The sequence below is a fragment of the Mus pahari genome, chromosome 1 (genome assembly GCF_900095145.1).
Source record: "Mus pahari chromosome 1, PAHARI_EIJ_v1.1, whole genome shotgun sequence".
Lineage (NCBI taxonomy): Eukaryota > Metazoa > Chordata > Mammalia > Rodentia > Muridae > Mus > Mus pahari.
Genome location: NC_034590.1, coordinates 61486358 through 61500901, shown reverse-complemented (window position 1 = coordinate 61500901; position 14544 = coordinate 61486358). Strand labels below are relative to the sequence as shown.

The following is a 14544-nucleotide window of genomic DNA, read 5'->3' as shown; positions in this document are numbered from 1 at the left end:
AAGCTATGCATCCTATGAGATCTACATCTAGAACTCAGTTTGTAACCTCTTGCCTTCACGAGCAAGAAGACAGGATGCCGTTCAGACACAGGTAGGTACCATGTACTTTGAGTTATCTTCTCATGATCCAAACCATAGCCTCTGAGGCCAGATGCATGAGGTCAAATCTCTATTCCTTCTCTTGTTAGCTATGTGAACTTGGAAAACTTATCTGTGCCTCCATTTCCAGTGAGTGAAACAAAAAAATACTATCAGTAACAAACTGTTTTAATAGTTAACAAATGTATGTAGGTCTGTGTTTGGAATACTATCTGATGCAAAATAAGTGCTAAATAAAATTTAGATACAATTATCATCATCCTGTTTCATAGTGGGGTTGAAGAAAGCATTCTGAAGCCATCAGAGATAACATATTATGTGTTATTAGCAACCAAACACAGCCCAGCTCAGGGGAAATACATTTAGAGTAACTGAGGATGAATCCTATATAACCGGTGATGATGCCTTGAAAACATAGATGGACAGACTTACAGCATTCGCTGATGAGTGTCTATGACTTTAACAGCTCATGAGTCGCTGTGAATGCATCAGACAGAAACCAGTTAAATCAGAAATGGCCCCAGATAGTTATGAAGCAGCAAGTCTTTAAATGATGATTCTTGGCCAGTCACTAAGCAACAGCATCTGTTTTTGGCTGATTCTTATTAAATATACAAACTTATCCAAGTCTCTCTGCAACCAGAGGCAGATAGGACCATAGCCATTTTAACAACATATGAAGATTATAGGATATTGTAACAAGTTAGGATTTGGGGACAGCGAGATGAGTTCCCTAATCATACCCACAATGACAAAACTGAACCAACCTTAGCATACATTTGGAAAGCATCAAACTGTACTTCCAAAATTCAAATGACTAGTTTAAAACCAACAGTGGTGATGAAACAATGCTCCTATGAGGATAGAAAGAAGCGCCTGTTCACCCGGGAGCCGAGTGATGCCTTTCTTCCTCCTCTAGCTCAGCCGTGTGTAGAGTTGCTTACAAGGTCTTTCTGTGTGTTCATGGGGGCCCATTCTCTTGTGCTTCTCTATACATGCCGGAGATCTACTTCAGGCCCTTGTGCATGCTAAGCAAGTATGTTACCTCTGAGATTCATCCCCATTCTTGGTGAACTTATAGAAAGAAGACTCAGGAATATGAAGCCAAAGCTAATGTCTATCGGCAGCTACCAAGAATGGATAAAGTGTGCTGTAAGGGGCTAGGGAGATGCTCAGAGGTTACATGTTTGTCTTGCAAGCATGAGGACCAGAGTTCGGATGCTCAGAACCCACATAAGTGCTGGGTGGGCACCAGCCTCAGAAGCAAGAGAAAGGGGAATCTAGTTAACAAGTTGGCTAGGGAGTTTAGTCATGTCTGCAAGCACTGGATTTGATTTAGAGAACATGCATCATTCAATACAGTGAAAGATTGATTGAGCATGTTTCCTGACATGAGTGTCGGGCCTCCATATGCATGCACATTCACATACATGTGACATTGTGCAGTAGGAAATGCTTTCATTTTAGCCATGTTCCCTCTCAATCATTGATGGGAGACAACACCTATGAATGTGTTTGGAGAAGTTTACACTCAAAAAGAAGTCATTGTAACTGTCAGAGTCATTGTAACATGCACAGCACCACGTTTCAGCAGAGTGATTCATTCATTGTTTCAATTGTTCACTTAACAGTTTCATTAAAAATTCTTCACTAAGCTTCTATGGAGTGCCAGTCTCCAGGTACAGCATTGAGGAGCACAGCCTGAGCCCCCAGGGCCTCAGACTGTCCTACATTGATCTTTTCTTTGCATCCCTGTGCTGAACACAGCTGTGTTCTCTCTCTTGTCTTCTGTAACTCCTTTTCACTCCATCCAGAGCTGTGCTAGTCAAGTATGGTCATGTGCCTCTCCACATTCTGCAAGAGTCCTACCACAAGGCCAAGTGCCCAGGGGGCACTGCAGAAACCACCATACTTAGTAACTTAGCAGCAAATACTTAATGAGCCACATGACTTTATTGTGATTTTTAAAAGACCCTGTGTTTATTATATTTCTATATACCTACCATTCCAAAATTTATCCCCCAAATGAGTCTCTCCTCCCGACATTCTAGGTGGTTCTAGACTAATAGCTAACAATTAAATGACTAAAAACAACTGCCCTCTAAACAACGTGTGAAGGACAACCAAGTGAGGACTGCCACAAAGGTGTTACCAAAAGCTCAAAGCAACAGAGAATAGGACCATTTTCCCACTACCAGTCATTTGGGACATGGGCAGAAATAACCCAGACTCAGATCTTTAAGATTGCAAGAAATCTCATCCAATCCAATTCCCCAACTGTTTAAGTAAAGAAGCCCAGCTTCAGAAAGGCAAAAGCCCAGTTTGAACAATTTGTCTTTTGTGAGTACAGAGGTAATAGCCAAGCCACCAGCTTCCCACAGCAAGTCCCACTTGTCTGTCTCCCCAGTCTGCCAAAGAACACAATGGATGCCCAAGAAAGCCCCTTGAGGTCATGGGTCATTGCTCTTCAGCAATGTGCCCCTGCCCTTCAGACTGCTCTGACTTTTTCTGCCTAGCATACCTCTGCCTGGCTTAGACAGCTCTCAGAATTTCCTGTATAAATACATAGCTCCATTTGCCTTCACACTGTAAAACAGAGGGACTACTCACTTCTGATCAGGACTTTAAGATTAAGAACTATTAGCCACCAAACAGTCCTGGATCCTTAATTTAAAACAAGAAGGAAATACAAAGAGAGGAAGGAAGGAAGAGAGGAAGGAAGGAAGGAGGAGGAGGGAGGGAGGAAGGGGAAGGGAAGGGAAGGGAAGGGAAGGGAAGGGAAGGGAAGGGAANCCCCTTCAGCTCCTTGGGTACTTTCTCTAGCTCCTCCATTGGGGGCCCTGTGTTCCATCCAATAGCTGACTGTGAGCATCCACTTCTCTATTTGCCAGGCACTGGCATAGCCTCACAAGAGGCCACTATATCAGGGTAAGGGTCAGTACTCTTAACCACTGAACTAACTTTCCAGCCCCATGGTCAATTATTATTTAACATCTAGAGCCTGATTTTTTTTTTTATAATCTTCAATGTATAAATTTAAACTATTTTAATTCTTTCTAATTAAGGCTTTCTTTACCATATACCAAAATCCACCTCCAATGACACACATGTAGCCATATGAAATTTTATTGTTAGGAAAGTTTTTATCATAATAGTTTTGTAAATGATTTAGAAAGTAAAGTGTTGGTTTCCCTGGGGATAAGGTCATGCTAGTGACCCCATCTCTAGGGATGGGTCTCTTACCCATTATTATCCCTTAACATCTTGGACTAGGCTACCAGGAACATGTAAATAAGAAAAGGAATAAGAGAAAACAAAACAGATAGATTGCCATAAGAACTACAGTTCAATATTTTTTTCTCCAGCAAAGAGTTCCACAACCGGTTCCAGGGGGCCTCCCCCTTTTGAGGGTCAATCACCTCCGTCTGTGGAACTTGTCACACGGATCCTACTGGAGGAGGTGTGGCATATAAAGACAAAATGGAATTGCTGAAACAAGACATGGTGGCACATGCCTTCAATCCCAGCACTCTGGAGGTAGAGGCAGACAGATTGCTATGAAAACAGCCTGTTATACATAATGAATTTCTGAATAGGCAAGGCTATGTAGGGAGACTCTGTCTCAGGAAGAAGAGAAGAGAAGAGAAGAGAAGAGAAGAGAAGAGAAGAGAAGAGAAGAGAAGAGAAGAGAAGAGAAGAGAAGAGAAGAGAAGAGAATTTGGGCTCAACTTGCATAAAACATTTATATTATAACTAAGTCCTATTGAGTCAAAAGTTGGGTCCCACCATGTCTTTAAGTTTGGCAAAGCTTTTGAACTTTCTATATTTAAATATGTCAATACCATGCACATTTGTATACAACGCAAGTAAATAATAACTAACATGCAACACTCGGTTCTCATGCGTGACTGACAAGGGAAGCAGTAATGCAGTCGAAGTCTCCCCTGAAGGTACCAAGTGCTTGGTGATACCACCGGGATATATTGGAACTTTTAGGAAGAAGGATAAAGGGACTATAAATACAGCTCTGTCGATAGGAGTGGTCAGAGGAGCTTAGAGGCACTGACTGCTCTTCCATAGGACCCAGAACCCATACGACAGTACACAACCATCTGCAACTCCAATTCCGGGGGGGTATGAATTCCAAGGGCACCGGGTACCCATGTGGTACATGCAAAACACTCACATACATCAAATTAGTTACAAGAGGAGGGAGAGAGGGGGCAGAGGGAGCAGTAAGAGCGGGCCTCTTCCAGCAGACTCTGGTTTGTCTCCCAGCACCCACATGGTGGCTCTCAACATTCTGTAATTCCAGTTCTTGACGGTCTGACCCCTCTCCTGGCTCCTATGACCACTTCACACATGCAGTGTACAGATAGACATTTTAGCAAAGTGCCCACCCAGAAAATAACTCAAAAGTAAATAACTGACTGCTCTTCCACAGGTCCTGAGTGCAATTCCCAGCAACCACATGGTCTGTAACGGGATCCGACGCCCTCTTCTGGTGTGTCTGAAGACAGCTACAGTGTACTCATTAAATAAGTTAAATAAATATTAAATAAATGAATCTTTAAAAAAATAAAGTAAGAAATCTTCTTTTAACCTTTATTTTAAAAAGGAAATAGACTATAGTAGTTGGAACTTAATACCTTGAAGGCATTCCCAGGCAGAAGAAACTTGAGGTCTCAAAGCCTACTCCACTCCACTATCGTGAGCTGCCTTGCCACAGGCCTAGAAGCAACAGAGGGCACTGAACATGGGAGAAACCACAAGCCAAACAAACCCTCTTCACTATGTGCTTTGTCAGAGTGACAAAGATCTGACTATCATAAGGAAGTCATCATCTCCAATTTACAGATGGGGAAGGAAACTGGCTCAGGGAAGCTACTGCTGGCATGGAGTTTAGGGGCCCAGGCTATCCCCCCACCCCCACTGCTTCACTGTCCTTCAGGCAGCAGATCACTGTGCACAAGGTGCTAATTCATTCATTCATTCCACAAATGTTTATTGAGTAAAGCCTGGAACGAGCCTCTTAAGGGACAGAGCGATCATTCACAAGCCAACGGTCAGGTCTAATGGATCAGATTCAGACAATCAATCTTTCATTAGACCCCAAACCATTTCTAGCATAAAGCAAACAGAACTCCTGCCCCACCCAAGCAGTAACAGCTGAGTGGATCAGGCAGGCTTTCTGGAGCAGAGCTGCTGAGAGAGAGGCAATGTCAGACAGTTTCCCCAGAATGATGGACATTCCTGACCATACATGTCAATAGGACCTCTAAGATGCTTTAACAGTGCCTGGCATTTAGTGAGAGTTCAATAATGCTTGCTTGCTTGCTTGCTTGCTTGCTTGCTTGCTTTTTTACCTGCCCTGGCTTGTCTTTACCAAAGAGCACAAAATAGAAAGGTTTTAGAATTAAAAACTAGGTGTGTTAGAATAGGAGAACCAATCTTTCTGAGCCTCAGCATCTCAACTATAAAAAGAAGTATAGTGTGCCAACCTTGTGAGGCTTTGTGAGAATTTAGGAACACATCATATAGAGAACACTGTCTGGTCCATAATAAACGTATGTAAGGGGGAGAAATCAGCATCACCCTCCTCCCTCACTGAACCTCTCTTCTCCTTCCTGGACACTTTTAGTGGGTCCAAGAATCTGATTTCAAATGTATGCCACTCCAAGAATGATGAAGGGCAGAGATGAAAGAAGTTGTTTGAGGGCCCGTTGTTGAAAGCTCCAGAAACTGACTCAAGAAGTGAGCCACTTTCAGCTTGCTTGCTTTGTCCAGGCTTCTCCATCCTGCAGACAGTGGGACCAGCAATCTAGCCAGGAAGGGCTGTCAGGAAGAGAGAAAGCTGGACAGCAATTTGGACCCAGCCGACCCTCCAGTTGTGTATCTGAGTCCCCACAGGCTTCCTCTGCACACTGCTATTAGGCTGTAGGGTCAGAAAGCTGTGATTCAAAGCGTGTGTCTAGGCTCCCTCTCAACCCGGAGCCCGGAGCCCACGTCTTGGAAGCTGCTGGTCACATACCAGCCCTTGGTGAAAAATGAGAACTTTTCAACGATGCAGGAAATGGAGCCCCTCATAGCCAAAGACGACTTATAAAGGGAAGGAAAGGGGAAAAGGAAAAGGGAGGAGGCACTGTGAGCGCAGAGACCCACTTCCTACACCACTTCCTACCGCACTTCCTACGGTTGCTGGATGGGTCTTACACGCGATTTTGCAGTTTGAAGCTGGCAAATCCCACCCATGTGACTTAGCTCGCTAGGAAAAGAAGTCTGGTTGGGTGTAGAGGAAACTGTCCCAAAACAAGTCTGTTAATTTTCAAACTAGAGTTCGCGGGGCCTTAGCTGGCTTCCTTCGCTGCACCTGGGGAAAGGTCTACTCCTCTGCCGTTCCTCACCTGAACGCCCTGCAGGTGATTGCTCCGCAGCCAGGTCCCGCCAGCCTCCAGCCCCAGGTCTGGAGTCAACTCTTCAAAGTACCACCCCCAATCCCGTCGCTACTGCCTACCTGGTGTCTCTAGCTCCGCGGACACACGGCGAGGGCAGCAAAAAGAACTCTTAACTAAAAGAGAAACTGAGGGATGAAGCTTGTTGGTTGCCGACCCCGGTGGTTCACGTTGTATCAATCAGGATAGCAAGGAAAACAAAAAGTCTCTCTCTACACCAACTCCTCCAGCTACACCAAGACCCAGAACAGGACCAGAAAGCAGTCCGGGTGACACCGCCAGTGGACAGAAAAGTCACACCCCAGAGCGCGTACCGCGTCTCCGCCGCAGCTCCGGCTGCCCGCTCTACCTTCTCGGCGCTGCCAGCTTCTCTCTGCAGCCCAGCGCTGGCAGCTGGCTGCGCCACCCAGGTGTCGCCGCTGTTCGGGGCGGGCGGAGGGGAGGGCAGCGCGGGACCTTCCCGGGAGCACAGGGCTCGCCCCGCCCGCCCTCGCCTGCGGGGCCGCCTCCTGTGCTCTGGTCCCTGCGCTTCGCTCTCGCTCCCTTCCAGGCCTCCTTCTCTACTGGTCAGTGAAGCAATGGAGTTTTTAATCCAAAAGAACGGAAAAGGCACTTTTAAAAAAAGTCCCCATGCAAGAGGGGCGCGGATACCTTCCATCTGAAACTTAGGGTCGGTCACCACCATGCGGGGAGAAGAGATGCAAAATGTTCTAACCCCAGGCAATCAGTTTCTTTTCTTTCTTTCTTTCTTTCTTTCTTTCTTTCTTTCTTTCTTTCTTTCTTTCTTTCTTTTTTATTTAAGTTTTATGGCATTATGATGAGAAAGGATATATAATTTCAATTTATCTGACTTTGCTAGCATTTAAAAACATATTTTGAGTAAATAGACTTACATCATATTCTTCTTTCCCTTTTGTACCCAACTCCTCCCAGAGACCCACCCTTCAAAGCCTGCAATATCTTTCGTTTTTTATCATATCTTTTTTCTTTTTTATTAGATATTTTCTTTATTTACATTTCAAATGTTATCCCCTTTCCTAGTTTCCCCTCCGAAAATCCCCTATCCCCTTCCCCACCCTCCCCTTGCTCCCCAATCCACCCACTCCTGCTTCCTGGCCCTGGCATTCCCCTATACTGGGGCATAGAACCTTCACAGGACACCTCACACCAGTCAGAATGGCTAAGATCAAAAACTCAGGTGACAGCGTATTCTGGGGAAGATGTGGAGAAAGAGGAACACTCCTCCATTGCTGGTGGGATTTCAAGCTGGTACAACTACTCTGGAAATCAGTTTGGCGGTTCCTCAGAAAGCTGGACATAGTAATACCGGAAGATCCAGCAATACCTCTCCTGGGCATATACCCAGAAGATGCTCCAACTTGTAATAAGGACACATGCTCCACTATGTTCATAGCAGCCTTATTTATAATAGCCAGAAGCTGGAAAGAACCCAGATGTCCCTCAACAGAGGAACGGATACAGAAAATGTGGTACATTTACACAGTGGAGTACTATGCAGCTATTAAAAACAGTGAATTTATTTTCATAAATTCATTAGACAAATGGATGTATCTGGAGGATATCATCCTAAGTGAGGTAACCCAATCACAAAAGAACTCACACGATATGCTCTCACTGATAAGTGGATATTAGCCCAGAAGCTCAGAATACCCAAGACACAATTTGCATCAGTTTCTGTATACAGATAACTAGGATTAAATAATGTGATTCTTTAAAAGTAGCAGTGGGAGAGAGGGGCAGGGGGAGGGGGCAGAAGGATTACCTTGAGTTTGAAACTAGCCTCTACTAGAGAATGAGACGCAATACAAAGAAAGGAGAGAGACAGACAGAGAAAGAGAAAGAAGGAAAGAAGCATATTAACAGTATCTACTAATACAGGGCCAATGAGAAGCCTCGGTGGTAAAACACTTTTAGCACTATCAGGAAAATCTGAGATTCCGCCCACCATGGAAGGAGAAAAATCGATTCTCTCTCTCTCTCTCTCTCTCTCTCTCTCTCTCTCTCTCTCTCTCTCTCTCTCTCTCTCTCGTACGTATGTATGTATGTATGTATGTATGTATGTATGTATGTATAATAGAGTCTTACCTGGGTAAACAGTGAATGCAATGTATAGATCCTGGGCCACCAGAGTGAAAAAAGGACGGGTCTCAAAGCTCTGGCCACGGCAGGTACACCTTTAAAGGCAAAGGTATGTCGTGTCCCATTTTTAAGTGTCAGAAAATAGAGCTAGCCCAAGCAAACTTCTGGACTTTAAGGCCTTCTCTCCCCTCTTCACGCCCAGGATTAGTGTTGACCGTCCCACTGCGGCTGGATTGGGTCTGCCTTTAGTTCTTCAATGATTCTTCTCCCAGACTAATGGAGATGTTGGTAGGCAACAGCCTCATTCTGCCAGCAAGTCACAGCTCCGCACAGTCTGTGCGTGGATTTCCCTTAACCTCTTGGAGACCTGCACTCAGGTAAAACTGGATCCTTGGCTTAGGGGCAGGAAGGAATTTCAGGACAAAGCAGAGTGGGAGTTTATTAAATGTAGAGACGTGCACAAGCAGAGAGTAAAGCACACCTGACCTGTGGGCTTCTCAAAAAAGTCTGGGTTAAGTCTTAATGAGTCGATAGGATGGCAGGAGCTTTTGAAATTTCACTGACAGGTTTCCAAGGGACCTTCCCCTGCTCCGTCCTTATTCTCCTTCTATACGTCAGATCAGGTGTGACTCTGGAAGTGCCATGGATGTGCTTGCAATCTGGTAAAGCCAGGAGCCACTAGGGTTTTGCAAGGGGTTTCTGGAAAGAGGCCCAGAAAACTTCAGGCTCACAGTTGGGAGGGGAGAATGGCCTGAAATGGTGCTTGACTCTCAGCTGGAAAGAAATTTCAACCAGCACCTAGGCTTCCATGTTCCATGATTTTCCCTGTATTTCTATCATGCCTCAGTTCCATTGTGGGCTACAAACAGACCTGAGAGCCCTTGAACTATAGGTGTTTAAAGAGCATATTCTGACTTTTTTTTTCCCAAGTTAGAAGAGTTTCATGGGTCCTGTGAGAGAACATTTAGGTTCCAAAAGAGAGCTGACTAAACTACTCACTTTGCTTTTAAAGAGGCTACTTTAGAAATAATTGCAACTTTGGATAAGTGATTGTGTATGCAAAAGTACCGCCACACCTAAAGATAGTCATCATAAATGCTTAAACACACATGAGACTAAGGTAATTTGTTTTACAAAAATGGGCCCACAGTTAGGTCAGCTAGAAGGGATGGAAAAAAAAAACTGTTGAGAAATGTACTGATTCTTGTCATATTACCACAGCGACAGCAAGGCAGACATGAAACTGCGATGGAAGAGTAGCCATGCCTCCCTCTTGAGAGAAGCAGGCTATATCCTGTTGGTGATAGCCGCTATGAATGATTTGAGTGGAGGGTGTAGCAAGACATTTTCAGTATCTCACTTCCACGGCTAATTACACCTGCCTTGGTTAGCATCTTCCTTCCCATCTCCAGTCCTGGAGGGCAGGCAGACTGCCGCTCACCTGTAAAAATGTTGCGACACCTTGCACAGGGCACTGAGGAAACTCAATCCCCGCTATGTCCAGTGCCAAATCTATCCAAAATATTCAACCTATAGGACACTAGCCATACCTCAAAATGGTTTACGGAGGAGGCTGGAAAGATAACTCCATGGTTAAAAACACTGGCTGCTCTTCAGAGGACCGGGGTTTGATTCCCAGAACCAACATTACAGCTCACAACCATCTGTAACTCCAGTTCCAGGGAATTGGATGCCCTCTTCTGGGTTCCATGGGCACCAGGCCAAAGAGCAGTGCACATATACACATGCAGGTAAAATATCCATTCACAAAAAGTAATATAGCAAATTCTGTGGAATTCGTGTTATAAAAAGAAAGGCAGGGGAATAAGTGTAGTGTAGAGCAGGACTAACTGTACAGACTTCGCTCCAGATTCCTTGGTAGAACTAATTAGATCACTTCGGACCACTTATCCAACCTCTGTTGATGTGCAACCTTCTATTAAATAAAAATGATAACATTACCTGAACTGTGCAAAGGAGACAGTGCTGTAACACTTAGTCCTCTTGGCCAACACTAGTTAATAACATGATAGTGATTAGGAGGGAGTTCTTGTAGTTCCTAGAAAGCAAAGTCAAATTGTTGAAGCCAACCACACTAGCTAGCCCTGCAGCAGCCATTTTGTTCCATGCCTGCCAGTTATGTCATACTGTTGCTGTATTATGCCTGCCAGTCATTGACGCAGAAAAATAACCAGACTCAGACCAGGGTCGTGCTGATCACATACCTTTGTTATGCTCTGTGTGTTCTGAGGTGCGTTCATCTTAAGAAATTCAACAATTGTAAGCGCCACTTTGGACCGATCAGAATAAGGATCAGTTAGAACTATTCTGTCTAGCTAGCCAAAATAGAGCCAACCCCTGGGCAGCACTTTCTGCACCTCCACATGAGCTCATTGTGGTTTTTTTTTCCTTTATAAGCCAGCCCTAAGAAATGTTTACGGTCATAGCCCCAGCCCCAACTTCAGAGCTACATCCCTGATTGATCAGTCTTAGGGTGTTCATTCAATAAACCATCCCTGTCTGACTGAGATTGGTGTTCATATAGTGACTCCTGAACCCCAACATAATTTAATAGTAATACATAGGGTAAGGAAAGTGTGATCCCAGAAAAAAAAAACAAAAAACCTAAAACTAAATTTAAGGTTGGTGTTATTCCATGAAACAAAGTGTGGTACAAGTGAACTTGGAAATTTTAGGCAGGACATGAATTTGGAAGACTTCTCTATTTGAGTGTGGGTTACCTGAAGGAGGGTAAAATATGGCGTCTGTAATAGTAACTTTTCTTCACCTGGTGTGATCCTCATCTCAGAGGCTTACTGTAGAATAAGCTCACCCTTTCTAGCTCTTTCTGAACTCTGGCTGTCTGGTTGAACTTATCAGTCCTTGGTCAAACTCTTCTACAAACTGACTGATTCAATCTGGCTTCTCTTAGCTTCTCACTGAACAACTCGGCTTGGCTTCATTAACTCTGTCGATTTGTCCTAATCTTCTGGCTCCTTCTTATTCTGTGGCTTCAAATGCTTCTGCTGACCTGGACTGAAATCACAAATGAACTCAACTTCCCAGCACTGCGCTCACTGCACAGACTCTCAACTCTGACTGACTCAACACCACTGCACTGAACTCATTCGACTGAACAGAACTCAGAGATCTGCTTGCCTCTGTCTCCTGGGATTAAAGGCATGTCCGTATTCCAGCTGGATCATACAGACCTAAAGGTCTTTGTGTAGGATCCCTTTCCAGAGCAGCCATGTTGCTGAATTAAACTTCCTCTGTGGGCATCCCTATGGAACTGAAGCAAAACAAAGCATTGATGTCACAATCTTGAATGACACTCAACAGCTGCCTTCCTAGAAAGGTACTGCTTGCAGTGAGAATCTGAGATTTAGCCCCTAATGTCATTCAGCTGCGATTTTGTGGATTCATGGACACATTGAGGAATTACTAAGTTTTATCAGCTAGAGGAAGTAAATACTTATTGGTAAGATGACTAGATTCCCTCAGATTTGAAACAGTCTTCCCTCTAATTCTAATACAAGGAACCACCAGGGCCTGGGAGAAATGTCACCATATTTTTCCCTCCTGACATTCCCCAAGCATTTTCTTGGCATTTGTCTCCTTTTGTTCTTAGAGTTAGCTGTCGCAGGACATCTCACTTCTGGGCTGGGAAGATAGATGACTCTGTGGGTAAAACACTTGCTATCCAAGTGTGAGTACCTGAGTTCAAACCCCCAGGGCCCTGGTGAAGGCAGACATAGTAGAGCAATTGTATGTAACCCAGGGGCTTTGGGAAGATGAGACACGGAGACATGGAGACTCTGCAGATCCTCTTGGCCAGCTAATCTACCATATGCAGCAGGAAAAAATGACAAAAGACGCTGCCTCAAACATGGTAGAAGATGAAAACTGCGACCTGATGTTGTCTTCTGGCTTCACACACATGCTGTGGCACTCACACACACCTATGTACACACATACACACACAGGCGCACACACACATTGTATACAAATACACAAGATAATCTCCTTTAAAGCTCATCCACTTGAAGGGCTATCTTTTTCTTGGTTTTGCCCACCACTACTATCCTTCCTGTTACTCCATCTCTACCAAACTAACTTGTACAGCATAAGCGCTCAATAGATGCATATTAAATTGTATTGGCAGACAGGGGCTCTCATAGAAGATGCGTGACATAGGGCAGCGACTTTGGAACAATGAAGAAGTAAATGTACTGTCCCGTGAAAGATGGACATGATTTTGCTTTGTGCTATGTAGATTTATAACATCATACCCGCTAAAAACTCTAAATGCTACAAAATTCCATCTGGTGTGGGACGTGGTATGATTACTTATAGCAGGGATATCAAATGTACAGCATTTAGAAGAGGTTTAGTCATGGCTCTGGGTCACCAAAGCAAGAATTTGGTTTTCTAAGTAATTTGTAAATGTTGCACATCTTTTAAAACTTTTGAAATCCAAAACTTTGTCCTTGAATTACATTGCGTTAGCAATCTCTCTGCAGCTTCTAATGAAGTTTGGCAGCCGTCACTATGGGCCTTTGTATTTTTCCAAGGCTTTTTCACTTTATTATGCTGCTTGGTCTTCAACCCTGAGAAATGCTAATGTCAGGTATGACTCTCTGCATTTCACAGAGGAAGATAGGAGGGGCTTGAAAGGACCAGGCTTTGGCCTCAGCCAAATGCAAAGACAGCATCAGCTGCTGGGGGCCTACTGTCCAACAGGTTCTCTGATATTCATGGAGACTGTGGCAGCATTATTTATCATCTTCCTGAGCAGTAAGCGCATGCAGATGCACATTGGATCATACACACACACACACACACACACACACACACACACACATATCCTTCATAATTGTTGTCTCTCAAAGGTACAATGACCATTATCTATTACTCCAGTGACTATGCGTGTCAACATTTCTTCTAACATTGATTACACATTTTTAAGTCTCTAGATTTACTGTATCTGTAGTTTTAATAGTGTGTGTGTGTGTGTGTGTGTGTTTTGCCAGCAGTTGTGATCCTGTGGATGCTGGATGTAGGTACTGGGGAATCTAAATGGCCTCCTCTGCAAGGGCAGCCAATGCTTTGAACTGTGTTACTCAAGCTCCTCTATTAGTGTTTTAAAACAAGATTTTTTTCTTATTTTTGAGGGTGAAAAAAAATGCTACTTTGAAAAAAAAAAACCTCAGGAGACCTCTGTACTTATGAGTCAGCTACAATGGTCAGATATGGATAGAAAATGAGTTATATAAGTATTATTGATACATTATTTTATATTTACATTTACAGTACCTCTTAATCCAGGCTAGTTATATTTCGATGTACAGTGGCCACCTGTTTTGGACAGCGTAGACTTCGAAGCATTGGGCAAGTAACTCAGCCTTCACTTGCAGCCCTGATTCTCGTGTGTAATCGTTCTGAACTGCTCAGGATTACGGGGAATGATGGATATGGGCTCCGCCTGGCCGGTAGGGAGCACCTGGTGAGCCGTGGCTGATAATCATCTCCCAGTTTGTTTTACTTAACAAAGTTGGCCCAACTCCATACAGGTCACTTTCCTCTCCAGTGTACTTGTAGAGGGCCACTTAAGTAAGACGAACTCCAGAAAATTAATAAAAAATGATGGGAATTGTGATATAACTAATATACTAGAAAAACATTAAAACAAGATGGTCTTCCGTTTTCCGTTATTTAGGGTAAAATATACAAAATACAAAGGTCCCCAGTTTAACCATGTTTTGATGTACCATCCTGTGGCATCAGCGTTTATCTTGTTCTGCAACTGTTGCCAGTAGCCTATTCAATTGCTCCTTTCTGTGCCCCACCCCGACCACACCTCTAACCTCAGACAGATGGCTGTGAGACTCCA

General features: G+C 44.0%; 1 protein-coding gene across 9 annotated transcripts in view; it reads right to left on the bottom strand.

Annotated features, from left to right (window-relative positions):
* The window catches only part of Sytl2 (synaptotagmin like 2), a 108501-nt gene extending 101501 nt beyond the window's left edge, over window positions 1-7000 (bottom strand). For 3 of the 9 annotated variants that reach the window (XM_021216244.1, XM_021216267.1, XM_021216255.1), the window contains exon 1: window positions 6614-7000. The gene's annotated coding sequence lies outside the window, so the exon portion shown is untranslated. Of the gene's footprint in view, window positions 1-6503; window positions 6582-6613 lie in introns of those variants that run through there. The other 6 variants (XM_021216236.2, XM_029537071.1, XM_029537078.1 and 3 more) reach the window with 6 other exon arrangements.
* Between the last annotated feature and the right edge of the window lie 7544 nt (window positions 7001-14544).